The sequence below is a fragment of the Typopeltis vanoorti genome, chromosome 1, assembly GCF_054136105.1.
Source record: "Typopeltis vanoorti isolate ZY-2024b chromosome 1, IOZ_Tvanoo_1.0, whole genome shotgun sequence".
Classification (NCBI taxonomy): Eukaryota; Metazoa; Arthropoda; class Arachnida; order Uropygi; family Thelyphonidae; genus Typopeltis; species Typopeltis vanoorti.
In genome coordinates, this window is record NC_143549.1 from 75,215,549 (window position 1) to 75,223,037 (window position 7,489).

The window sequence follows — 7,489 nt, forward strand, 5'->3', positions numbered from 1 at the left end:
ATTATCTGGAATGGTGTTATTTTTCCAAGACTTGAAGTAGCATAAAAATAAATAATTTAAAATTAAAACTTAATCCCAGCAGTTAGTGAATATAATGAAACGTGTTTACATCCTGCTATAATATCACAGTTAAAGGAACTGTCACTGTGGATCAAGTTATCCTTTTTATACAGAAAACAACTATTAAATTTCAAATTAATTCCACTCACCGCCAGTACTTATTTTGCAGAGAGGAAGTCACTGTTGTAAATAACAGTTCCAGTGGACCAATAGGAACATTCTTATGTCATAGGTAAAGTGTCCACCATCTGTCGGTTATCCACAAGGAGTGAAATCACATATTTTGTTTCTAACAGAATAATCAGTAGTGATGGCTCCCTTTGATTAAAAAAAAAAAAAAAAAAGATCTGGGTTCAAATCCCGTCTAAAGTAGGAGAACCTCTATAATAGCTTTTCAAGCAATCTTATGCATTCCCGAAACAGAAAACTGGCTAGGAACGCACGCAGTTAACAGATATATCTCATTTCAACCGATATCTTATACTCTTGTCTTCAGGACTTCCCGCTCCTTAGAGCTTACGCAAGCATGCGCAAATACAGCAACGTTACGACCTTAAGTCATGTCACATATACGTCTCAAGGTTAAAGTGTCATCTGGCCAGTTCTACGAACCCGTCTCAAAGCCAAAGGGTTACTTGATATTATGAGACTTATTTATCTGTTTAATTTTATTCAAATTAAGGGGATATTAAATCCCACATTGTTTTAAAGCCGAATAAGAAACTCAAAGATTGCAATCAGAGAGTTTCATGCCGAATATGGTAAACTATAAAAGCATCGGCGCCTACTAGCGTGAGCTAATGCACGTAGCCTATTGGCTCTTTACAAGAATTGCGAAAGCTATTATTTGGTTAATTTCTAGGTTTTCGTACTAATAGCCAGAATGATTCGGTGAAGCCTCTAAACAATAACTGAGTAAATTGAAAATTTCATACAAGTTTTCGTCTCCATTTAAAAGAATGAAAAAAACAAAACAAAACAGGATATGCTAGAGAAAATACTGAGCCGAACGGCAACCCCACTGATATCTTGGATGAGTAAAGACATTCTGTGGGTACATATCTAAGGGGAGGTGGGAGTTTGGAGTTTTAGAACGTTATTAAAAGATGGAGTAAAATACTACAGAGACGTTTGACATTTTCGCGATCTGGGTTCAAATCTTTGGGAGGAATCTTCAAAATACTACACAGATGTAGTATTTTACTCCATTTACATTTTCATTTTACATTTTCGCGATCTGGGTTCGAATCCGTGCGAAGAATCTTTATCAGGGGACTTTTCATCTGAAAGTGAGTTAGCCGTTCTCATACGAAGGTGGAAGGTTTGTTCCTCCCGGAAATATCACGCAACGGTGCAAACCTACCCAGGAAAACGCACGTAGCTTGCAAACAACAATACACATTTAGGCATAACCACGTTATAACTAAAATTATGGTTACTGAAGGCAATCTGGGAAGGTTGCGAGTCTTAACGGCTGGTAAGTACCGCAGACTATTATTATTATATGCATTTTCGCAGAAGTCGGTAGGTACTAAAGCGACAGATTTTAAATAAATAAAGGCTTGAGAAAATATTTAGTGAAAGAATAAATGTTCAGAAAGTATTTGTTTTTTGTAAACAAATTCAAGAAAGTGGTGAAGATTAGTTTAGTGTAGCGGGTATGTCCCTAGTAGTTGATCATTAAATACTCTTTTTTGAGGAGAACATTTTTTTTTTTTTTATGTGTGGTTCTGACATTTCCGCTGCGTATGCCAGTGTGTAATCTCGTCCGCGAATTTTTTTCTGCAGATGCGTCGTCTTCCACAAGTCTCTAAGGTATGTTATTGTTTTTAAGTACTCACCAAGGCTTCATTTGTTTTCTTTTCATGGAAATTCATTTGAACAATGGCAAGCATTTGAAGCAAGAACAGAACACGAAAAAAAAAAAAAAAATCAAAAGATGCCTAGATGAGGTTGCGATAAGAGTTATTACAAATTTTAGCATTTCTTTTAACTGATATTTATTTATTAGTAGTTCATTTAGCGATTTAAAACATGACCCATAATGACCTGCAAATTCGACCAGCAATTAACTGTTTGAACTCTCGACTCTTTCTGCTCTGATCGGCGTAGTTTGCCCTTCAGACTGATTTATTACCAAGAATATTTCTAAACTGTTCATAACCTCCTCTACATATACTTATCTTAGCACACACACACACACACACACACATAAGCTTGAAAATAAAGTGACCTCAGATAAGCTACTGACGTCTTAACTGTTATCAGCCATAAAATATTTAAAAAAAGACTGATTTCTCAGAATCGTAACGTAAACCATTTAATCTTATAAAGAATTAGTAAGCTATAGATCAAAGGGCTCATCTAGACTTTTAGATGAACAGACTAGAATATAAATACATACAGTAGATATGGAAATATGAAAGGAGTAATTAATACGTGAGTAAAATTAAAACAGATTCATTGCAAAGAGCTTATAAATAATATTCTGATGTCATGAATTCAAGATAAGAGAGGGATAGAAAGAAAGACTGTCCATTTAATTGAAATTTTGCCAGAGATTATCAAGCACAAACAACTACTTGACTAACCATAGCCTGACGTCCTCTGCCAACCATCAAGAGAAGTGTCAAATGTGCGAAATAATCATAATTAAACCAACTGCTGTGCTCAGTGCAGGGTTATATTACAGACAGCCTTCGCGAGTTAAATAAATTAAAAAAAAAAAAAAAAACTACATAACTACATAGAACTAACGAACAGCTGCTTAGACTGGTACACATACTTGAAGAATTTTTTCAGGGAATTTCTCAGTATTTCAACACCATGCAAACACGGATGTGCAACACTATGACTCGATGTCACAGCATTGAAGCTGTGAGAAATCAGACATTTTCCCAGAACGTATTGTGCAACATACACTAAATACTGTACTGATCTCCCACGTGAATTTGAAATACCGCATGTCACTAATTTTGAGGTCTTTAATTCTAATGTCACTACTGTTGCTGATTTCATTTGTTTCGAAACAAATATTGAACATTTCAGATTGGATTATTAAAAATACATTTGAATAAAGTTAGTGTATTTTCATTACGAGGAATAGCAATGGATAATGGGAGTAACGACATGCACATGGAGTAGTCTCAGTCAGGGAGGGAGAATAACAAGTGGAATAGCGCGGTGCATGTAAAAAAGGGAGACATAGTTTGCTGGTCATGCAAAGTTACAGTTTTGAAAAATGGCTGTTTTAAATGGGTAGCAACTTGTCGCCATGGTAACGAGGAGACTAGCGACGTTTTAGACTCAGATGTCGTCACTCTTACGTAAGAAGAATTCGCGTATTAGGGAATCTCATAAATTGAATATGTACGTTTACTGTGCACATATTTTTGGCTGGCTGCATCCACTTGACGACTTTGGAAGGATACCCAGATGGAATGTAGCATATTATATTGGTTAACACACACACACACACACATTGGAGTTAAAGAGACGATGATTTTTTTTTTTTTTTGTGGGATCACCGAAATCAATTTATCTTTATCGTTTTTTTCTTGGTTCTTAGCACTTTTCTAAGATCTTGTTTATCTTTCTTTATTAACTCTTTCTACAGTTAGAGTTTCGTGTAATAACATACTCAAATCGTAATTCGTATTAATGGGAATATAAAAATCATAAGTGGATTTCTATTGTTGTCTTCCTATTAAGTCTATTAATTGCATTTATGGTATATAATATGAATCCCCTAGTCAAGATGAGTTAACCGAAGAATTGTCTTTAAATGACATCTCACTTGGATGAGTGCAGGGGGGGGGGGAGATCAAAGCAACCTGATCTTTTGTGAGAGGAGAATCCCAAATCGAATTGCTGATTTATGTTTATGATTTATTTCAAATTATGGATACTGCGCATATTGTTATCTACAGATTAAATTCTACTACAGATAAAATTCTATACAAACACACGATGAGCATTGCTTATTTTTATAGACAGAATACATTCGTAACTTCTATGAAGAAACTGGCAGAAGAAAAGCAACTCCATATTGAATTTGCGAAGACTGTAGGACATTCGATTGAAAAAGCTAAGTCTCGAGAAACCCTTATAAGGGTGTGTCAACGAAAGGTAATTTAGATGGTTTTAAACGAAGAAAATGCAGGAAGAAATCCCAGTTTCCTCTCCGATACCTGATTTTTTTTCATTCGACGAAAAGAAAAATAAAACTAAAAGAGATAGTCAACAGGCATATTAATATAATGGCATCACTGCCTTCGTTGTTTTCCCCTAGATTCTAATCAAATACAGTGAAATTCCAAATGATACAAAAAAAACTTCTGAGTTTAGTCGCCGCCTAAAATAATTTTTTTCCTCAGAGTTGGTTGATCTTTCGAGTAGCTAAATGCAATTTATTCCAAGAAAAAAAAAAAACACTCAGAATAATTGACCACAGTCACAGGATACTCATACAATAATACTTGTTCGGATTAGGAACACGAGATGGCCAATTTGCCTGTTATATTCATATATTCATATCACTTTCCTGTCAGCAAGCTAGACAGGAAGGTGATTGTGTTAAAGTAGATTGTATTTCTACACTTGCAAAATAGCAACTTCAGAACATATTTTAGTTAATTAATGTAGAATGTTGTGATGGAGCTATAAAATAGCATCACGACGCCACGTTAAGAAAAGCAGCCAAGCAAAACAACAAAGATTTTATTCTTGTTATAACTGCATAGAGATAACTTGATGCGAATCCACTTGCTGAGGTTCATCCCAGTTGTATTTCTAGTATGAGAATGAAATTTGTTACTTTTAACGATCGTTACTTGTAGATAAGGAAGAAAGGCCAGATTTGCTTCCAAAATGTGAAAAATAAGTTTAGCACTAAAGGAGCAAAATTAGCGATCTGGGGGAATATATATATATATAAAGACTTGGTTCGATTCCCATCCGTGATGAAGAATCTTTATCTGGTCTCTTTCGACTAAAGGTGAGTTAGCCGGTCTCATAAGGAGGTAGTAGTTTTTTTTTTTTCACCCGGAAACTCGGGTTTTTTGTCCCTCAGAACAAGCAAACTATCCCCATGAACACACGCATCTACAGACATAGGACACACCGGGAGGCATAGGGCTAACAATCTTATCCTCGAGGCGGCCGCTGTTTCAATTCGTAATAGGCCATGCCTAACACGAAAGTAACAGGCCACTAGGCCAAATATACGTATGAGAAGAGGAGGATGTTCACTAACACGTAATTATATACTAATGAATATGATAATAGTTATTGCAACAAGCTGAAGAGTGATGTCTTAGATGTGTCTGTACACTTAGCAACGAAATCAAAACGTTGCACAACTGAGTCGCGTAAATAAAGGGATTCCAGGTGGGATTCTTTTTTGTGCAAGACATAAAGCACGCGTGCATGCGTGCATTCCAAAATGAAAGAGCATAAGGTCTATACTAGAATGATCGTATTCATTCACATTAGACGGTTGCATAAAGCAACAGCTAATTTTCCGCTAATCGTGTGTTCTCCACGCACGTGAGCGAGCTCAGTATGAATATTGTGTTTTCGTAATTCGCATGCTATAAAATGAATTCTGTCTGTTGCTTCTAAAACTCACAAATTCGTGCAGCAAATTTAGTTTTGATTGTCGCACGTGCATGTAGAAACTTAATGCACTGTTTTGCTTTTGACAACTACTGTCAGATCTGCCAACATGAAAAAAACGTTTTTCTTTTTCTTTGTTTTTCTACTCAAGTTTTGACTGCTTTGGAACATCTCTCAGTAACAGGGGGGAAGTGGAATAAAAAGAACAGCCTACGAAAAAAAAAAATTAATACTTTAATACTACTTGCAAGCAACATTTTCCACTCTCTTCCGACCTAACTGTTTTTTGTTTTCTTTTATGATGTGTAGGGGGGGGAAGAATCGGTAAGTAGTCGGTTTCAACTTCTCATCGTCGCCGAAGTTGAGTGCATTCCCACGGTGTGCTAGATAAGATACTTAATATTGTCTATGTAAAAGATCGAATAAAAAAAAGAAAGAAAGAAAACTCATGAGAAAAAGTTCTTGAATAGTACTAGAATCGAAAGCGTAAATCGTTCTTCAGCATCAGCGATCTTGAGAATCCCACGCTGCCAAGTCGTCAAATCAAAAATCTGCACTATTAAGATTATTCGTAAGCCGTTGTTCATTATACTTCAATGGTGCATCCCCCCCCCTACACACTGATGTTTTAGTCCAGTAGTTCCTAACCATTTTTTGCCTGGGGACCCCTTTCAACTATTTGTATAGCCTGGCGCTCCCCCTGCTCAATTTTACACCAAGTCACTGACTCAATAAGATAATTATAATAGATTATTAGGCAAACCTAAATTATCATCAACATTAAACTGATAGTTAATTAAAAATTAATAACTGATACAAATTAATTTTCACTGAAAAAAAGACGTAAACTTATTTCATTTAATAAGCCAATCCTTAATGGCTACCCTGAGCCTGATAATATCCTGCTAAATTTTCAATATCAGGTTCCATGTTTGACAAACGAAGTCTCCAGTCTCCTCTTTCACTTATTTGCAATGTATTTCGCTGCTTAGCTAACAATTGCAACACGACGATGAATCCTTTCTCGGCCAAGTATGAAGAAGGAAAAGCAATGAGCAGTAATTTTATTTCTTGCCAAAGCTGAGGACACCTGCATTGCATGTTTGGCCAGCATCTTTCATACCCACGCTGCTGAAATTGCACTTGAGCTTCAAAATCATTTCTTAAGTCAATAAATTCTTCACACACATTTGGACGAACAGAAATGGCATCAGAAAGAAATGGATTTATGACCCGATCAAATATTTTAAGCTCATCAAAGTGTTTGAATCTGATCATCAAGTCTTCTTTCAGTGTCAGAAGATGGAAATCCAAATCCAAATCCATATATAATAAATCATCTGTTATTTGTAGAATTGGGAACTGCAGAAAATTTCGTCTTGCAATTAAGTCCAGGACGATTTTGAAATTTAGTCTTTAATTCGCTAAACAAATAAACTCCACGTGTTTTTTTTTTGCTTTATTTGGATACTTTGTTCTTAAATGCTCAATCATTCTTGAAAGATTCATATTCCTTCGTTTGAGAAAGTTTTTTTCACATATTAAGCACACTGGTAGTTGCTCATTATTTATAGATGGAATAACTCCATACTTCAAATATTCACTTGAATATTGACGACACTTTTTCACACATCTTAATGGGCTACACAATATCAACGAAGTGCGCCACACGATACCACGGGCTGGATGTAAACTGCAAACCAGGGTTGTCAGGTGGGCGCGTTAGGAAAAGTAGCAGAAAAAGCTTATAAAAGTAGTGGATTCTGCTAAAAATAGCCCAAATTAATTATTTTCAATGTAGCAAATTCAGACC